Below are 19,747 nucleotides of genomic sequence, written 5' to 3'. Positions count from 1 at the left end.
AATTATATGTTGATGATATTATCTTTGGCTCGACTAACAAAGCCTTTAATGATGAATTCTCAAAGCTTATGACCGATAGGTTTGAGATGTCTATGATGGGAGAGATGAAGTTCTTCCTTGGGTTTGAGATCAAGCAATTGAGAGAAGGAACCTTCATCAATCAAGCAAAATATCTCCAAGACATGCTCAAGAGGTTCAAGATGACCGAGATGAAGGGTGTGGCCACTCCTATGGTTACTAAATGTCATCTTGCACTAGATCCCAATGGTAAAGAGGTGGATCAAAAGGTATATCGCTCCATGATTGGATCCTTGCTTTACCTTTGTGCATCTAGACCGGACATTGTGTTGAGTGTTGGTCTGTGTGCAAGGTATCAAGCTTCTCCTAAGGAGAGTCACATGTTGGCTCTCAAAAGAATCTTTCGATATTTAGTTGATACCCCAAGATATGGTATTTGGTACCCTAAAGGCTCAAGTTTTTTCTCAATGGATACACCGATGCGGATTGGGCGGGAGACAAGGATGATCGGAAATCAACTTCCGGGGCTTGCCAATTCCTTGGTAGGTCCTTGGTGTGTTGGTCTTCTAAGAAGCAAAATTGTATATCTCTCTCCACCACCGAAGCCGAATATGTTGCCGCCGCAAGTGGATGCACTCAATTGTTATGGATGAGGCAAACTTTAAAGGAATACGGTGTCATTTGTGACAAAGTGCCTCTTTTATGTGACAATGAAAGTGCCATCAAGATTGCCTATAATCCGGTGCAACATTCAAGAACGAAGCATATTGAGATCCGGAATCATTTCATTAGGGATCATGTTGCCCGTGGTGATATTGAGCTTATCTATGTACCTACCAAAGATCAACTTGCCGATATATTCACGAAGCCTCTTGATGAAGCAAGGTTCTCTTATTTGAGGAATGAGCTAAATATCATTGATTCAAGGAGTATAGCTTGACCATCTTGCAAACACACCTTTGTCTCAAAACGTTATTTGGTTTAGATGTGGGCATGGAAATAGGGGGAGTGCGGTTTAAATTATTGAGCTATCCCTCCCCCCATAATGCCAACATTAAGAAATCATTCTCTTTATATCATATGTTGATATGTGAGCTTCAATGATGAGTAGTGGTTTGGACCCAAGATATATCTTCGCGGTGCCATGCCATAATACTCATATATGGTGGCCTAGGCCACCACACTCTTCTTTGTGAAGAGTTGGAGTTATTTGGAACTTATTGCCTCTTATTTGACAACTCCTTGTTCTTATGGGAAATCACTCTAGTTTGGCCTTATTTGCTCATATCTTGCAAACTTGAGTGATCATGTACCATTAACAGTTTGAACCTTCTAAACCTAAGCCTACACTCATCTATAAGCCATTTCCATCTTGCTCATATGTCATGTTTTGGTAAAAAACTTGGAGGTCAAGGATTTTCCGTCGGATGATCTAGGTTGCCCCATCTTATTGGTAAATATGCATCTTATATGTGACGTGATACATTATTGCATCACATATGGGTTTATGCAAATAACCAACAAAAGATAGGCAGGATTTCCGGTGTTCTGGAAATTTCCAGAAAACCGGATAATCCGGCCCCAGGGCAACCCGGAAACTCCGGCCCGGCCGGATTATCCGCCCTAAACTTGGGCCGGATTATCCGGCCTGGGCAGGTCTTGAAGGGGTTGAGGATGAGGCCGCGGGGGCAAACGGTTCACAACCAGCCCCCACGCGCCTCTCTCTCCTCTCTCTCCCCTCAAGATCGCCGGAGCTCCTCCTCCTCGCCGGAGCCGCCCCGTCCGCTCCCTCTCGGAATTTTTGGGTGGATCGGGTGCCTCTCCTCCCTAGCTATCATCTCCTCCAAGCGGCTTCCCCAATGGATGCGGGTATGACTCACAATCCCTAACCCTAGGTGTTGTGATTTATATGTGCTATTTTCTTGGTGGAGATGTTGTCTAGTTGTTCCAAATCATGTGTAGTGTACTACATTTGCATGCCATGAGGCCGATCTGGTTTTAGACAAGTTTTGCTTGAGATTTCTGCAAATTCGCAGGGCCGGATTATCCGGCCCCCGCGCTGGCCGGATTATCCGGCCTGGCCGGATTATCCGCCCCTCGGGGTCACCGGATTATCCGGCCTGGAGCTTCATCGCTGCTGCAGTATCGATTCAATCTATCATGTCTAGACTTCTACCGACTTATAGTATGTTTTTAGAGTACATTACTGTATCATACATGACTTATGAGCATTATCTTCTCTTTGCTATCCGTCTTTTCTTCTCACAGGTAATGTTTCTCGGGGTAGTCGGAGACGCCCAAGGCATGATCGGTCAAGTGATGAATTTGCACCGAATGCTCCTCGCAAGTCCACCGCTTCAAGGCGGAAGAACAAGGAACCAAGGGAGAACTACAAGACAATGGACAGTGTCTCTTATGCAGCAATCCGTATGAAGAACTGGTATGAAGACGTTGCAAGGGATGATGAGATAGAGGACAGGCGTTTCTGGTGCTTGGAGCAGGAGTTCATCTACAAGGATATTTATGAGCCCATGAAGAAAGTGCGACCCATGCAAGCAATCAATGTGGATGATCTGGCTGTCAATAATCATTTTGAGGATGCCATCTGGGTGACTGGTAGGATGGGTTTGCAGGATCTGATGAAGATTCAGTGTGACTTCAGTCCAGAGTTGATTAAGCAATTCTTTGCTACTCTGGCCTTCAAGAAAGATGATGAGCGCACTATGGAATGGATGTCTGGCACCACTCATTGTGAGGCAACCTTGCGCCGGTTTGCTTCTATTCTTGGTCTTCCTGCAGAAGGAGGCCTTCGCCTCCATGGTCCTCAGAAGACAAATAAAAATGTGCTGTTTGATCTCTATGACTCGTCTGGAGTGGTTGGTTCTACCAAGGGGCTGCTTCCCATCTACAGTCAGGTGCTCCGTTTCCTTCGAGCCACCATTGCTCCAAGTGGTGGAAACAATGATGCACTCCGTGGAGCTCTTGTGGATCTTATGCACCTCAGTCTTAAGTGTGCTCGTGATGGTAATGAGGAACATGACTTCTCTCTTGATGTCATGGACTTCATCTTTAATGAGATTCATGATACCGTGGTCTCCCGGACTACTTTGCCTTATGCACCATATATCCAGCTCCTCATCAACAACTCTGTGGCTATGAATGAAGACTTGAGTCGGTTCCCAAAAGTGAAGCACACTGTCAAGAAGGCTTACAAGCTTAAGCCGGTTCCCCATGCTGCACCTGCTCCTGACTCCTTTATGGGTGATGCTCGCACTAGTGGTTTTGCTCCTGCTCGCCATGCTGATCTTCCTGCCATGAAGAAGCAAGTGAAGAGGCTTAGTTGGTTTCAGCGTCACATCCTTTGCATGAATATTGAGATCCATAAGGAGAACTATGCGGCCAGCCGAGAGCGTTCTGAGATTCAGCATACTCAGGCGGTCATTCTGCACAAGCTCAGTGGTGAGCAAGGACCCCCGCCTCAGCCTCCAGTTCACCCAGGTTACAGTGGATGGCATTCTTCACAGGTTCCGTGGAATGATCTTGAGGACTGCATTCAAAGGGCCAACTACACTCGCCGCTCTCCGGATGCCCCTGACACTGAAGATGAAGAGGAAGAAGAGTACCAGTCCGATGACGAAGATGGCTCCGAGTGATCTCCATGGGGCGAGTAGCATCGCGCTTTTCCCTTTTTGGCGTCTCGATGCCAAAGGGGGAGAAGTGTTCTATTAGGACTTCTCTCGGGGATTTGCATGGTTTGGGCACAAGCATATGCGTTTATCATTCCTTTTGCTTGTGTTCCTCTTATTTGAACTATTTGGTCTGGTTGTGTTCCGTTTAAAACTATGTGCTATGTGGTGTGAGACATTGTTTCGGTTTTCGGATTTCTATATGTTGAGATCAAGGTTATTATATTATGTGTGATGCTATATCTCCGTATTATATATCTACATATGGGTATGATTTCTATCACCTTATCTCAACTTCATATATGTCTATGTCACTTGTTAGAGCTCATGTTGGATACCTCTTGTGTTGAGGCACCTCGCACCTATGTGTTGTGTATTTGTATTCAAATGCAAATTACTTGTATGCACACATGTAGGGGGAGTGCCTCTATGTTTTGCCAACATGCTTGATCTCTATAGTGATTCTCTTGCAAATCCGTATATTGTCATCAAACACCAAAAAGGGAGAGATTGAAAGAACATCTCTCATATTATGTTTTGTGTGTTTGATGTCAATGTATGTGATACACTAATGTTTGTTTAAGTGGTACAGGGATTATATAGATATATATATATGTGTGTTGGATGTGGTTAGTCGTGTCAAAAAGAAGCTGTAACAGGATCACCAGGCCGGATAATCCGGGCCGGATATTTCCAAAATATCCGGCCCCCCCAAAATCGGCTAAGGACTTGAAGCAAAGTAGCTCTGGACAGGGGCCGGACATTTGCCCGGACATTTGCCCGGATTTGCCCCAGGGCCGGATATTCCGGGCCGGATATTTCCAAAATATCTGGGCCCCCCAAAATCGGCTAAGGACTTGAAGCAAAGCAGCTCTGGACAGGGGCCGGACATTTGCCCGGAGATTTCCCCGGATTTGCCCCAGGGCCGGATATTCCGGGCCGGATATTTCCAAAATATCCGGCCCCCCCAAAATCGGCTAAGGACTTGAAGCAAAGCAGCTCTGGACAGGGGCCGGACTTTTGGCCGGATATTTGCCAGGTTTTGTACCTGTGGCCGGATTTTCCGGGGGGGCCGGATTATCCGGCCCTAACTTAGGCCGGATTATCCGGCCCCCCGGAAGCTCCAACGGCTGGATTTTGGAGGAGGGTATTTATACCCCCCCCTTCTTCCACCTTGCTCCTTGCTCAATCATTGACTAAAATTCTGCCAAGCCTCACCACCATTAGAGCCACCTCAAGAACTCAAGATTTGCAAGATCTCCTTCCTCCCCCAACCAAAGCTCTTGATCTTTGGAGATTCGAAGGAGAAGACACCGATCTACATCCTCACCGAAGCGATTTACATTTCCCCCTCATTTGTTTGAGGGCCCCCTTGCTAGTGTTCCTCTTTGGATCCCTAGTTGATTGTTGTTGATGTATTGTTGTGTTGTGACAGATTTGGGAGCCTCCAATTCGGTTGTGGATGTGTGCCCCAAGAACCTTGTAAAGGCCCGGTTTCCGCCTCGAGGAAATCCCTTAGTGGAAGTGGGCTAGGCCTTCGTGGCGTTGCTCACAGGAGATCTGAGTGAAGCCTTCGTGGCTGTTGGTTTGGCTTTCGTAGCAACCACACTCCTCCAAACGTAGACGTACCTTCTTGCAAAGGAAGGGAACTACGGGAATCATCTCCGTGTCATCGCGTGCTCCACTCTCGGTTACCTCTATCCTATTCTATCTCCTATATATTGTGTAGCTATTTCGTGCTTTGTTGTTAGTCTTGTCATATAGGTAAATTCACTTAGTTGCATATCTAGAGAATTTACCTTTGTGTCAAGCCTAAATTGAAAAAGAACTAAAAATTGGTTAGCACCTATTCACCCCCCCCCCCTCTAGGTGCGGCATACGATCCTTTCAGTAGGGAGCTGATCCCAACGTTGAGATGACGGACGAGTTGAGATGCGTTTCCCAGGGTTTTAACCGTAGAGTATATACGCATGAGAAGTATGATATAAATGGGTATCGCTTCCATACGGAGTTTCACCAGAAGAACCGGCCTAATGCAAAAACAATAAATACTGGGGTCTACACCGGCGGAGCCGATGCCACTGATTACTACGGAAGGTTACAAAAGGTATACGAGTTGACGTTCAACAATGCAAACATAGAACTCAAGCTCTTTGTGTTCAAATGCCACTGGTTCGACCCACACGGTGGAATGAGAAGCACCCCCTCCATTGGGTTAGTTGAAGTTAGGCCTTCAACCACCTACAGCGGAGCCGACGCCTATATTGTGGCTCACCAAGCCAAGCAAGTTTATTATTTGTCCTACCCATGTCAGAATGAGGAACTCATGGGCTGGGAAGTCGTGTTCCAGGTATCGCCACATGGTAAGCTACCCATCCCCTCCGACGACGATTACAACGACATTGACCCGGTAACATATGAGGGAATTTTCTATCAAGAGGAAGAGCAGTTCGGGGACCTTCAAATAGACATAGGTCTTCAGGATCTCCACAACGATGTACAAATGCGTGGTGAGACCGTGGTGGACCCAAAGGACATAGCTATGCTCACCAAGCGCCATGCGAACAAAGACAACATTGTCGAGACTCAACCGGAACCCAATGCCGACCCTGAATACTCACATGATACTGATAGTGATAGTGAAGCTGAGAACCCAATGCCTAGAGATGAGAGTGGTGATGAATGGTGAGGGTCTTTTATGCTTAGTATCTACATTGTTATTATGCTTAGTGTCTACATTGTCATTATGCTTAGTATCTACATTGTCATTATGCTTAGTACCTACATTTGTCATTATGCTTAGTATCTACATTGTCATTATGCTTAGTGTTTACTCTTTTTCAACATGCTTATTAATTGTTAACTCTTTTTTGATGCAGGTAATTGCCCAATATGAGCCAACGGAAGGCATCACCGAGCTCCTTGCTTGATCAGATGCATCAGCGGAAGCCGGGGGGTGCTTCCAGGAGTGGAAGATCCATTGTTCCCACCCGGCGTTACGAAGAGGCACAAGGAGGACGGGGAGGACGAGCTGGGGGACGAGGGGGGGGACGAGCTGGAGGACGAGGGGGAGGACGAGCTGGAGGACAAGGGGGGTGCACAGCTCCTTCTGGCTGACATTCCCTCTGCTTCTGGCTCAGTGGCTTCCCAGTCTAGGAACGAGGACGAGGAGACTAGGGAGGAGGAGGAGGAGGAGACAGAGGTGGAGGAGCCTAGGGACGAGGAGGCTTCGACGGAGATGGCTCTGAAGAAGTTGCGGATTCGTGGGGAAGCGCAGGTTCCCGATGAGAGTAAGGAACCTGCTACGGATGATGAGAAATGGCTCCTTGTCCCAGGAAAGATAGAGTAAGTAGTAAAGTAATTTCATTTTGGTTATGACACTTAGCATTTTCTAATGTTTGATAATTGTGCAGCAATTTCACATATACAGGGAAGAATATCCGCGTGCCAGGGAGCATGATTGGAGCTGCTATTAGGAAGTACTGGCCGGGCATGTACACTCCGGTCCCTGGGGGCGAGTCCAAGCTAGCCTACACTTGGGAAGACTACGAGATAGCGCCTTACCCGGGCTTTACTTCCGCGGCCGACGCCGTGATCAAGAAGTTTTGGGGACGTAATGCATACTCTTTGGGTTTCGTTCATAGTTGATAACCCCACCGTGATAACTCATGCCTCTCACACTTTCTGTTATGCTTGATTGCAGCGCAATTATAGGGTGGCGACTGAGCATAAGGAGAGGGCAGACGTGATCCTCCGTGCCATGTGTCGAAAGTTGACACGGCAGCAGTGGTACAACCAGAGGATCACGTGCATCAGCCACTTCTATGCTGAGCAGGGCGTAAGGTACACAAAGCCTGAGATTGTGCAGGGACTCGCCCCGCCTATGAAGATAGAGGACTTCATGTCGGTAAGTAATTGTCAATGAGATTCTATGTACTGCGGCTAATTTGCAATTATATTGTTTGTTCTTCAAATGAGTTTTGATTTTGCAGGTTGTACCACGTTGGGCTGATAATAATAAGAGGGACGCCTTCATGGAGTTGGTCAAGAATTGGGTCGGCGAAAACCCCGATTTCAAGGCCGTGAGCGACCGGAACAAGGCAAACCGCGGGCATGAGGGAACACACAGTGCGGGGAGCAGCAGCACCGATCGCTATCGGGAGCGTCTGGTACATATAAAAATGGAACAAGCTACATTTATTTGTTTTTTGATGATAGGCATAACATTTGTTTTGTGATGCAGGGGAAGAAGCTCGGGAGGGATCTTGGTGAGATGGAAGCGTGGGAGCACATGATGCTGGTGACGCCCGGTTCGAGCGAGCCTCGGCCCGCGCCTGCCAAGTACTTCGGCAAGGCCAAAGAGAACAAGGAAAAATACTGCGAGGAGTTCGCCAAGCTCCATCCAGATGTGGAGGACCCTATGAGCGAGCCGATCGATGAGGTGGCGATGATGCTGGCGGGGTCCGGCCAGCCGCATGGCCATCCTGCCTGCCTTGCTGGGGGTTTCAAGCCTCAGAGGAACTTCACGCAGATCAAGGCTACCCTCCCCTCCGGCAGCTACGGTACCTCCTCGCGGACTACATGCCGTTCTTGGGCAGAGGTAGATGTAAGTCATCCACATTTTCATCCTCTGTTTTGAGTCTTGTTCCTGAATGGCTATGTTGATGAGACGCATTATTTATGAAATTGTAGGCTCATCTCGAGGAGGCCTATGCAGCAGCTTATGAGGAGTATCTTGAGAAGGTTCAGGAGCATGACCTTGTGAAAGAAACCTACTTCCAGTGGTCGAGCAACCAGATGGCGGTAAGTTTCAATCTCTATGGTTGCAAAACATAATAAGCCCCCTTGTTTGAACCTGACATATCTCTCTCCTTTCTTGCAGACTTTGACTCGGTTTATGATGACTGGAGTGCGAGAGGAAACACAGCCAGAGCCACCTCATCCGGGGCCGACGCCAGTGTTCCCATCGAAGGACGAGTTCTATTGCATGTACAAGCGTCAGCGTCAGTTGACCCCGGTAAGTTCCTAACTTGGCTAAGTTGCTAACTTGGTGATACATGGCTAAGTTGCTAACTCCCTCAAACATGTAGGGATTGGGAGAATTCGGGAACGTCACTGCTGATGGTACACCGATGCACCCCGGTCGCTGTTCTCCTGGTGCTTCTGGCACAGCTCGGCATGGTTCTACTTCCGGTGGCTCTCGTCGTGGTTCTACCTCCCCGAGCACCGTCGAAGTACCTTTCCCTCGCTTCAACTCAGACGAGCTGCGTGAGTACTACCCTCCGGGTGGTAGATCATCATAGTTGCTACATTGTACTAGCTACATGATGACACATTCCATCTTTGTAGTGGATCCCGTGTACGTACGATGGTCTTGTATGCTATATTTGTGCTATTTGTGGGATTTGGTGCTATATGGTGATATATTTGTGCTCTATGGTGATATATTTGTGCTATATATGTTACTGGAACATTCAATGTTATTTTTTGTGCATTTTTTGTGATTTTCTGAGCTAATTGAACCCAAATTGGGAAAATCAGGAAAATCTGGGTCACCGTCGGCACAGACCCACAGCTGTGCCAAATGGCAGGGTCTGTGCCGACGGTGACAGCCGGCCCAGCGCGCGCCAATTTTTTTCCAGTTTGAAAGTGCCCAGTTTCGCGCCGTTTCTGGGAAAAAAGTGAGCGACTGTGCCGACGGTGACATCGTCGGCACAGCCTAACGTGCTTTGCCGGCGCCGTCACGCCGTGGCGGACGAGGAGCGCACCGTGCCGATGGTGGCACGGCCGACGGCCACCTTCCCAGCCGTCGGTGCAGCGTGTGCCGACGGTGCCCGTGTCTACGCCGACCGGATCTGTGCCGACCGTGATGTGCCGACGGTGACAGCCTGTGCCGACGGTGGAAAGTACTGCGCCGACGGTGCGGGGCCGTCGGCCCACCGCGTCTTTCCCGTAGTGACAGGTGGGACTTTGATTGACAAGCCAAGTGAACTCGATTGCAAAGAGCTTATGATGTCCACTTGTAAAATCACAAAGGTATGTTACTTGCGTTAATTTCTACATTTTGGATCCATTAAGGGTAACAAATGTCATCTTTGTTTACAAACTACTTTTGTTTTCGTTCTAGGCTGGGATTGGAGGGCCTCTTATTGATTGTCATGGGAATTTTATTGGCATGGATTTCTACGGCTTGGAAGAAACTCCATACCTACACATGAATGTTGTGCTCGAAGTCTTGAGGAGTTTCGATACAAAGTATGATAATTTCTATATTCATGTAGATTAATGCATGATTTGCCACTTATGAACCTGTTAGTGCTGCTGGTTCTGTTTTGATGGTGGTCACTGATCACATGCACGAGACGCATATGCAAAAGACTGCAAGTGCTTTTTATGCACCACAGCATTCAAATTGGAGGGATGCGTGTGCCTTCAATAAGACATGTGTCATCCTTTTAGTGTTTCTAACTGAATTTCGAGTCATCATTACAACCTGAATTCAGAATGCAAAAAAATTAATTCTGGGTGAGTTTATCTTAGTTTTTCAGGTTAAGTTAAAACTTGAACCATTTGTAAAATTCCCAACTTGCTTTCACTTGAACAATTTGTTCCCTCTCACTTAGATATACCAACCGTTGTGCATGCTTTTGATCTTTTCATGATCTTTTCATGGTGTTTATTGGTAAAGCCATTTCAAATTAAAGAAATTGTGTTCTATCTGTAGGAGTGATGCTACCGTTTTTATCAAAGATCAAAACGCAAACAGGTATGTACCTTCAGTGACACACCTTTCATATGTATGTTTATATGCTACTCCCTCCGTCCCATAACATAAGACATTTTTGGCAAGCTACAGCGCACCAAACAGTTATCACTGGTGGAAAAAAGGGCTTTGGTCGCGGTTGGCAACTGCCATTAGTCGCGGTGGCCCAACCGCGACCAAAGCAGCGCGACTAAAGGCCCCCCCCTTTAGTCGCGGTTCCTTACGAACCGCGACTAAAGGCCCGTCCACGTGGGCCGCAGGGGAGCGCCAGGGCGGAGGACCTTTAGTCGCGGTTCTTCTGGCCAACCGCGACTAAAGGCCTCCGCAGGGTTTAGGGTTTTAGCCCCCCTCCCCCTAAATCTGGTTTCTTTTTAATTTGTATTGTTTTATTTCTTTTGGGTTTTAATTTTGAAGGAGTTTCACATATTCTACGGTACTGTATACATACATGCATATGAATGTACAATTTCAAACAAATTTGAAATTAGAACCAAAAAGAATTCAAGAGGAATATACAATATATATTCAATATCGGATGACCATATACAATATATATTCAATATCGGATGACCATATACAATTTTGAACAAGTTAGTTACAAATTCTGGTGCATATAAAGTTCTACGTCATCGTAATAGTGTTCTCCTCTAGGATCGATGACTTCCCTCGCCAACCATCCAGCTAGTTCCTCTTGAAGTGGTCGGAAGCGAGCTTCTGGACTAAGCGTCTTCCGGAGGTTATTCCTCAGGATGTTGTTCTCACACGTCTGGTCCCGCTCATTGCAGTATCTCCGGATCCTCTCACAAACATAGTATCCACATAGATTGGTCCCCGGTGGCTGAATATCCCCAGTCGTCCGCACTGCCATTTTAAAATGTAGCTCCTTTTTGAATTCACCGACCTTGGTATCTACGAACCGTCTCCAAACCCTACGAGGCAAAGAAAATTAAATAAACAAGAGAGTTATTAATTAGTTACTTGATATTAGGAAATGATGAACGAAATAGGCCGATCGATATAGAGCGCAAATGAATGAAAATAATTACGTTTGCATCATTTTTCTCATGTCGCCCCAAAGCGCCGGATCCATATTCAGAGAGTCGTGGACGAGAACTGAGGAGGTCTGAACTTTAATTACCATAAGAATCCAGTGGAACCTGCGGACACGATACATGCACAGTCATGCATAACTCATCGATTAGCCACATACCATAAACAAAAGAGAATGTGCTCAAGACAGAAACACTCACCCAAAATGGTAAGGAAATAGAATATCACTTTTCTGTTGCTGTTTTCTAATAAACCGCCACAGGTCATCCTCCACGTCGGCGGGGTGGTGTTCTAACACATATGAATTAACGATGTGTGGGTCAATGAACCCAACATCATGGATGTTCCTTATTCGCATTTCCCGCTTCTTCATTCTGCATAATATATAACGTACACAACAAGATAGTTAGGACAATATATATATATATATATAGTGCAGGCCGGCAATGAACGAGATGGGGTAGAAATTAATAAATCACTTACAGAACGTAGCAACTGATGATAGATTTGTCGAGGTCGCGCAGATTGAACAGCTGGAACAATTCACTCAGAGGAATTTGTACCCAGTAATGTTTGAAGTGATGCTCATATCTAACTTCCGCATAGATATACTCTTTGGCGTTTTTATGTTTTATGTAACCCTTGTACCAATTTAGCAGACCTAGCATTTGTCGAGGTAGATCCTCTTCCTGCGCAGGCTCGACGAGAGGGCCATTCTTCACATATGTAAATACTACGTCCTTCATTGGCGCCTCATCAAGGCCTAGCAGTGCACGAAGAGTGATACCTAACTCGGCCGCTTGTTCTCTGGCACTCGTTACAGTCAATCCATGTGCTGCCGCAGCTGCTATGATATTGGGGGCATCCGGATCGGCGGCTTGCACTATGAGCGGGGCGATCGATTGTTTACTTTGTTCCCCGAGCTGGGCAACTTCTTTCCCCCTTTCTAATTTTGACTCGGCCTCGTCCTTCAAGGCTTTCTTCTCCGCCAACTCTTTCCTGTTCTTGAACGCGAGTGCTTGCCTACGAAGTTCACGTAAATAGTCGTCAGGCAGATTCTTCGCGGCTTGGGACGGTGTGTTCAAAAATGACTTAGCCCATCGCTTTTGCTTGTCGTAATATACCGGCTTGGGCTCGCCCTCTATTTTCTTCTTGACGCTCGCCTTCCATTTCTCTAAATCAGCAGCCGCGCCCGCCTCGACTTCCTCGGCACTACTTTCCCAAGACCTCCTGGGGAGAGGCTTCAGTGATACCTCCGGTACCTTTGTTTTCTTAGGTACGTAAGGGTCCGGGTTAATAACCCAGGACTGCTTCGCTTCTTCGCGGAGGTGGATTGGGGGCGGTACCGGTGTCCGATCACCCGCCGGACGAGGATCGGGGGCGGCGTCGGCCGACGTGAATGAGGTGTATTAGGTGAAGCACCCCCGCCACCGACACCGCCACCGCCCCCCTCACCGCCACCGCCACCGCCACCGACACCCCCACCCCCACCACCACCACCGTACGCGGGTGGACTTGTTCGCGCCTCGCCTGGAAACTAGATAAATTTCTTCTGCCATAGAATGAACCGGCGCTTGACATCTCCAAGTCTTTTCACCCCTTCAGGTGTAGCAATGTCAATGTCCAGGTGTCCTCAAACCCTTGGACTATCTCCTCCACCGTGACACGAGCATAGCCATCTTGAATGGGGTTGTTGTGGTGGAGTGCTCTGTGGTAAAGCATCGCCGATGGCTACCTTCATGGACATGTTCCCGATAGGATAATACAGATGACATGCTTTCATCTCCTTTATATCGTCCACGGGGTAGCGAGGAGGCTCCGGTGCAGTAATTTCGACCACCAGAGGCTCCGGTGCAGTAATTTCTATCGTCGGTGCACCAGCCGGTGAGGCCTCCGTGGAAGCCACGCTGCTTCTTCTCCGCTGCTGGCTTCCGAGATCCATTGGATGATCTTCAGCATGCTGCGCCCGAGCTGCATCTCTTTCGGCGACTAGTACACTCACGGTTTTCTTCATCACATCCATTTCCGTTACCAACTTCGCCACAACATCTGCATCCCGATCCATCTTTCTCTTACGGCTTCTGTAACCGTACGGGTCATCGTTCTGGGAACCCTATTTTCCACGGAATGGGCCCCATGCCTCGTATACGTCCTCCGTGTTCAGGGATTCCCGAGGGCTTTTGTCGGGCGTCGTTCTCTCCGTTGAACTCCGATCCTCCCCTCTTGAGCCTCCCTCATTGCCTCAATAAGCTTTTGGGTGGGTGTAATTATTTTGCCCTGATAAACACACTCCCCTGTCTCCGGGTTCAGCGATCCCCCATGCCCGTACCACCAGCTTTTGGCCGGCGATGGTCGGCGGCGGGCGATGGTCGGCGGCGGGCGAGGGCAGCCTGACGGCGTTCGGGCGCGGCAGAGACGAGCGGACGCGACGAGGAGAAGAAGAACTGGCGCGGCGGTTCGCGCCGCGCCAGTATTTATAGCCCCCCCCCTTTAGTCGCGGTTGGGGAGGCAACCCGCGACTAAAGGGTACCCTTTAGTCGCGGTTGGCCATAACAACCGCGACTAAAGGGTATTTCGGCGGGTTTTTTCAGTTCCCGCGCGCAGCCACCTTTAGTCGCGGTTGGCCTGGCCAACCGCGACTAAAGGTATTTTTGAAAATACTTTTCTTTTTCAAAATCAGAAAAATAAAACTAATTCAATTCAAATTCTTAAAAATACAAATAATATATCAAAAAAATCAGAAAAATAAAACTAATACAATTCAAATTCTTAAAAATACAAATAATATATCAAAAAAATCAGAAAAATAAAACTTATTCAATTCAAATTCTTAAAAATACAAATAATATATCAAAAAAATCAGAAAAATAAAACTAATTCAATTCAAATTCTTAAAAATACAAATAATATATCAAAAAAATCAAAAAAATAAAACTAATTCAATTCAAATTCTAAAAAATACAAATAATATATCAAAAAAATCAGAAAAATAATATATCAAAAAATTCTTTCTTCCCGCCACTTTCTTCCCGCCACTTTCTTCCCGCCTCTTTCTTCCCGCCTCTTTCTTCCCGCCACTTTCTTCCCTCCTCTTTCTTCCCGCCTCCTGTCTTCCCGCTCCCATTTTTCCCGCCATTTGTCACTACATATAGGTAGCCCGGCTTGGCCAGCATTATCACATCTCTACAATCTCTCATCACTCTCTCATGGCTTCCACCGCACCCACTCTAACCTACCAGCAGGTGGAGGAGCTTTGCGCCTCGAACTACCCTTGCCCACCGGGCTACCGCGTCCCTGCCGGCTGGAGCCTAAGCGCCGGCGGCGTGCCGGTCCCTCCCGTCCCTCAGGGTACTGCGCGCCGGGCGGCCATCACGAACCACTACTACCTCGACCTCACGCCGGAGCAGCGGATGAATCCCCATTGGCATCCCGATAACCAGCATACTTGGGACGCCTTCTTCATCAATCGGCGTGAGAGGGCGCTCGCCAGGTATGAGGAGGACGGTCTGCCTCCTGGAAACTTCCACGAGGCCGGCCGTCGGCTATGGTGGTACGGCCGGACTCTGCAGAGCGTCATGGACTACATCACGGCCGGCGATATCCCCCGCCTGCGCTACCCTCAGTTCGAGCCACGAGCGCCGCCCGACGACAGCAGCGACGACGACGCCGGCAACTTAGAAGGCGACGACTACCAGTACAACGGCGGCGGCTATGAAGACTACGAGTATGCATATTATACGCCTAGGCAGGAGTATGACTAAATCACTCCAAATTTCATGTATGCAGGAGTATGACTTAGTCACTCCAAATTTCCTGTATGAAGGAGTATGACTTAGTCACTCCAAATTTCCTGTATGAAGGAGTATGACTTAGTCACTCCAAATTTCATGTATCATCAGTGCTATCTCGAGTCAATTGAATCATTCGAAAATGGACACCAAACACATCACGGGTAATATAATTCACATGATTCATTCAACAAAGTTTGGTACAATAAATTATTACACATCATTTCTTCCCTTGTGTCCCTGCTTGCTTACGATTGTGCCGTATCCATGGAGCATCCTCATCATTTAACTTAATGCTTGGGTCGGTGTTCACTTTGAAGGGCGGAATTTCAGCAAACATATTATAATCTTCTGACATGTCTGTCTTGTCCTCCACTCCCACGATGTTTCTTTTCCCTGAAAGAACAATGTGGCGCTTTGGATCATCGCATGATGTACTGATCGTTTTCTTATCTTTCCGTTTCCTCGGTTTGATACTCATGTCCTTCACATAGAAAACCTGAGCGACATCTTTCGCTAGGACGAATCTTTCGCTAGGACGAATGGTTCGCGCCGGTCATCAGGGTCTTTCAAACTTTGCTGGTCCTGCCGTGCTTCCTTTGTATCATTTGACTTCCCATACACGCCCAAGAAGCTTAGGATGTTCACGCAAATATTCTTCGTAACGTGCATCACGTCGATTGCAGAGCGGACTTCTAGGACTTTCCAATATTCTAGCTCCCAGAATATAGATTTCTTCTTCCACATGGCTACGTGCCCGTCAGCTCCCTTCGGAACTGATTGTCCGCCAGGACCCTTTCCAAAGATGACTTTCAAATCCTTGACCATATCAAATACCTCAGCACCAGTGTGTTCCGCAGGCTTCGGTCGGTGATCTGCCTTGCCGTTGTAATGCTTGCCTTTCTTTCTTACTGGATGACCTTTCGGAAGAAATCGACGATGCCCAAGGTACACATTCTTCTTACAATTTGGCAAATGTACACTTTCAGTCTCATGTAAGCAGTGCGTGCATGCATTGTATCCCTTATTTGACAGTCCCGAAAGGTTACTAAGAGCAGGCCAATCGTTGATGGTTACGAAAAGCAACGCTCGTAGGTCAAATTCCTCTTCTTTGTGCTCATCCCACACACGGACACCAGGTCTGCCCCACAGCTGTAAAAGTTCATCAACTAATGGCCTTAGGTACACATCGATGTCGTTGCCGGGTTGCTTCGGACCTTGGATGAGCACTGGCATCATAATGAACTTCCGCTTCATGCACAACCAAGGAGGAAGGTTGTAGATGCATAGAGTCACGGGCCAGGTGCTATGGCTGGAGCTCTGCTCGCCAAAAGGATTCATGCCATCCGTACTTAGACCAAATCTTATGTTCCTTGCGTCAGCTGCAAAATCTTTGAACTCTCTGTCGATCTTTCTCCATTGCGTTCCATCTGCGGGGTGTCTCAACTCCCCGTCCGACTTACGGTCCTCTTTGTGCCATCGCAACAACTTGGCATGCTCTTTGTTCCCGAACAGACGTTTCAACCGTGGTATTATAGGAGCATACCACATCACCTTGGCGGGAACCCTCTTCCCGGGTTTACGGCCCTCAACATCGTCACCAGGGTCATCGCCTCGATCTTATAACGCAATGCGGTGCATACCGGGCATTCATTCAAATTCTCGTATTCACCGCGGTAGAGGATGCGATCGTTGATGCATGCATGTATCTTCGAACCTCTAAACCTAGAGGGCACAACCTTCTTTGCTTCGTACGTAGTGGCGGGCAACTCGTTATTCTTTGGAAACATATTCTTCAACATTTTCAGCAAGTTTTCAAATGCCGAGTCAGCTACACCTGCCTCGTGCCTTCCATCTCAGCAAATCCAAGCAGTGCAGCCCAGCTTTTTCAGACCATCATCGCATCCGGGGTACAGCGCCTTTCCGTGATCCTCTAACATGCGATCCAAATTCTCCCTCTCTTTTTCAGTTTCGCAGCGTCTCCGCGCATCAGCAATGGTCCGACCAAGATCATCAACGGGATCATCACGTGCCTCTTCTTCACCTTCCCCTTCACCTTCCCCTTCACCTTCAGCATCCTCCATGAAAGTATCACCGAAATGAGCAAGATAGCTTTTATCGATGAAATCATCCCCTTCTTCATCTTCTTCCATTATAACCCCTCTTTCTCCATGCTTGGTCCAACAATTATAGCTTGGCATGAAACCGTGCCGAAGCAGGTGCATGTGAACATCTCTTGAGGAAGAGTAACCCTTCGATTCTTACATTTAACACATGGACAGATAACAAAACCCCCGCTTGTTCGCATTAGCCACTACGAGGAAATCTTTCAAACCCGCACCGAACTCGCCGGAGAGTCGGTTACCGTACATCCATTGTCGATTCATCTGCATTATTATAATATAAAATATATAATTAACCATCATGCATTTGTTAAACTAACTAGCTACAAACAATATAAATTAAACAATGAACTACACACACATGCACATTTTATCAACGACACATCAAAGGTTCAAGTTGCTAACCGCGATCGAGGAGGAAAAAATAAATGAGAAAGCTCAAGTGTGGCTCCAACACTTCATATCATGTTTGTTTCATGCTCTTGGGGCATTTCATCAAACACCTTATGTGCATAAGAGGAACCAAAAGCAAACCTAACACCCACTTGTGAAGCTTGTGAAGAGAATGGCACCAAATGGCTAAGTGTTGGCTGCTGGATGGGTATATATAGGGGAGGGGCTTTAGTCCCGGTTGGCCTGGCCAACCGCGACTAAAGGCCTTCGGGCACCTTTAGTCGCGGTTGGCCAGGCCAACCGCGACTAAAGACCCCCCACGTGCACCGGCTGGCCACCGAGCGCCTGGGCCCAGGCCTTTGGTCGCGGTTCTCCTCCCGAACCGCGACTAAAGGTACCATTAGTCGCGGTTCCTGCAGCATCGCGACTTATGGGGCTCACCCGAAGCCTGTTTTTCCACCAGTGTATATGGTATTGGGGTGGAGGGAGTATTTTTCAACGTCTTTAATTTGCTTGTAAAATTAACAGATGGCCTGTGCCTAAGCCTTGTTGGTGCTATCCGACATGGCACCAGTGTCTGGGCGAAGGAGTAAATGTGGATCATCGACCCCAGCCTATGTAACCTAGCAACATAAGCGCATGCTTATCAAAACCATGTGTCATACTTTAGAGGTGGAAGGTACCAAGAGACTATGATTATATTCCATATGTAAGTTTTGTATGGAAGTTGGTTCGTCACTCCAGATATTAGTACTAGTGTAATTTATGTAACGGGATTGTCGCTAGATCAGTCTCTGGTTGTCGAACCCATGCAACTTTCTTTCGTGTTGTTTATTTGTTGTTTCAGTTTTAAAGTACGTACTTCTCGTTTGCCTGGCGATATTGCCATATTAGTATGTTTTTCTGAATTTATTTCAGAAGCAATTCGTTGAGATCACCATGCGAATACCGCATTTGTCGATGTGTGGAAGATAGATATGCACAGAATCCGTGAACATGGGCCAGTTAGAGCAAGTACAATAAGGCTGACTCAGCATGCTATAAGAAGTAAAATAGTGTTGTTTTGCTTAGGTGGATGAGAGAGAAGTGGAGAGAGAAGAGAGATGGGCTCTCATGCAAGAGCCAGCTCTTGCACGTGCTCCTAGGCACTTTGTGAGTATGTGTGGTGGGCCTTTTACACATAAAGTTATCAATCCTGAAAGCCAACTATTGTACAAGTTAGCTATAAGCTGACTATAGCTGACCTTATAGCCAGCACCCGGCTGTACTATTGGAATTGCTCTTATGTGAAGCTGCCGCCATGGTCGTTTGATTTCCAAGAAATGAGGACGGGATTGTCAACTGTCCTATTCTGATATAAGAGGGATATTCTCCAAAATAATGAGAGAAATAATTCTTTCCGGGAAAAATCCTGTGAGAGCACCTTACCCTAGAACTATTAAAAACCTGGTTGGATATCAACCCTACATCCTTTGTTATACTTATTTCGCCATTAGCTATTCATCTGCTATTTATTATAGTTTCTTAAATGTACTATGCTTGGATTACCTTTTTATCGCGGGATTAGCTGATTTTACCCAGATTCTTTATGGGGGATATGAGGGCTACACCATTATCAACAACACAACACCTCCCTAGTCCAGTGCGGTCGAGTGCATGAAGTATTACCTCGGCTACCCCTTTCTGTATACCATCTCAAGGGTAGCCTTGATGATGTGTCAAGAACCCCTAGCATATAAGTACAGCTCCCTATGGACATGTACTCAATCTCACTAGATGAACTCGAGGGTTGAATCCGAGAAGTTGAGTACGACTCTGATCTACGTTGAGTAAGTGTCTAGAAAGTCAGCCTCTAGTACAGCCTGATCTTTCTACCAAGCCTCACTCAGCGACTTCCTAAGAGCAACTTTAACAGAGCCCATAAAT

This window comes from Lolium perenne, chromosome 5 (genome assembly GCF_019359855.2).
Source record: "Lolium perenne isolate Kyuss_39 chromosome 5, Kyuss_2.0, whole genome shotgun sequence".
Lineage (NCBI taxonomy): Eukaryota > Viridiplantae > Streptophyta > Magnoliopsida > Poales > Poaceae > Lolium > Lolium perenne.
The sequence above is the reverse complement of the archived record's forward strand: the minus strand, read 5'-3'. Positions refer to the sequence as shown.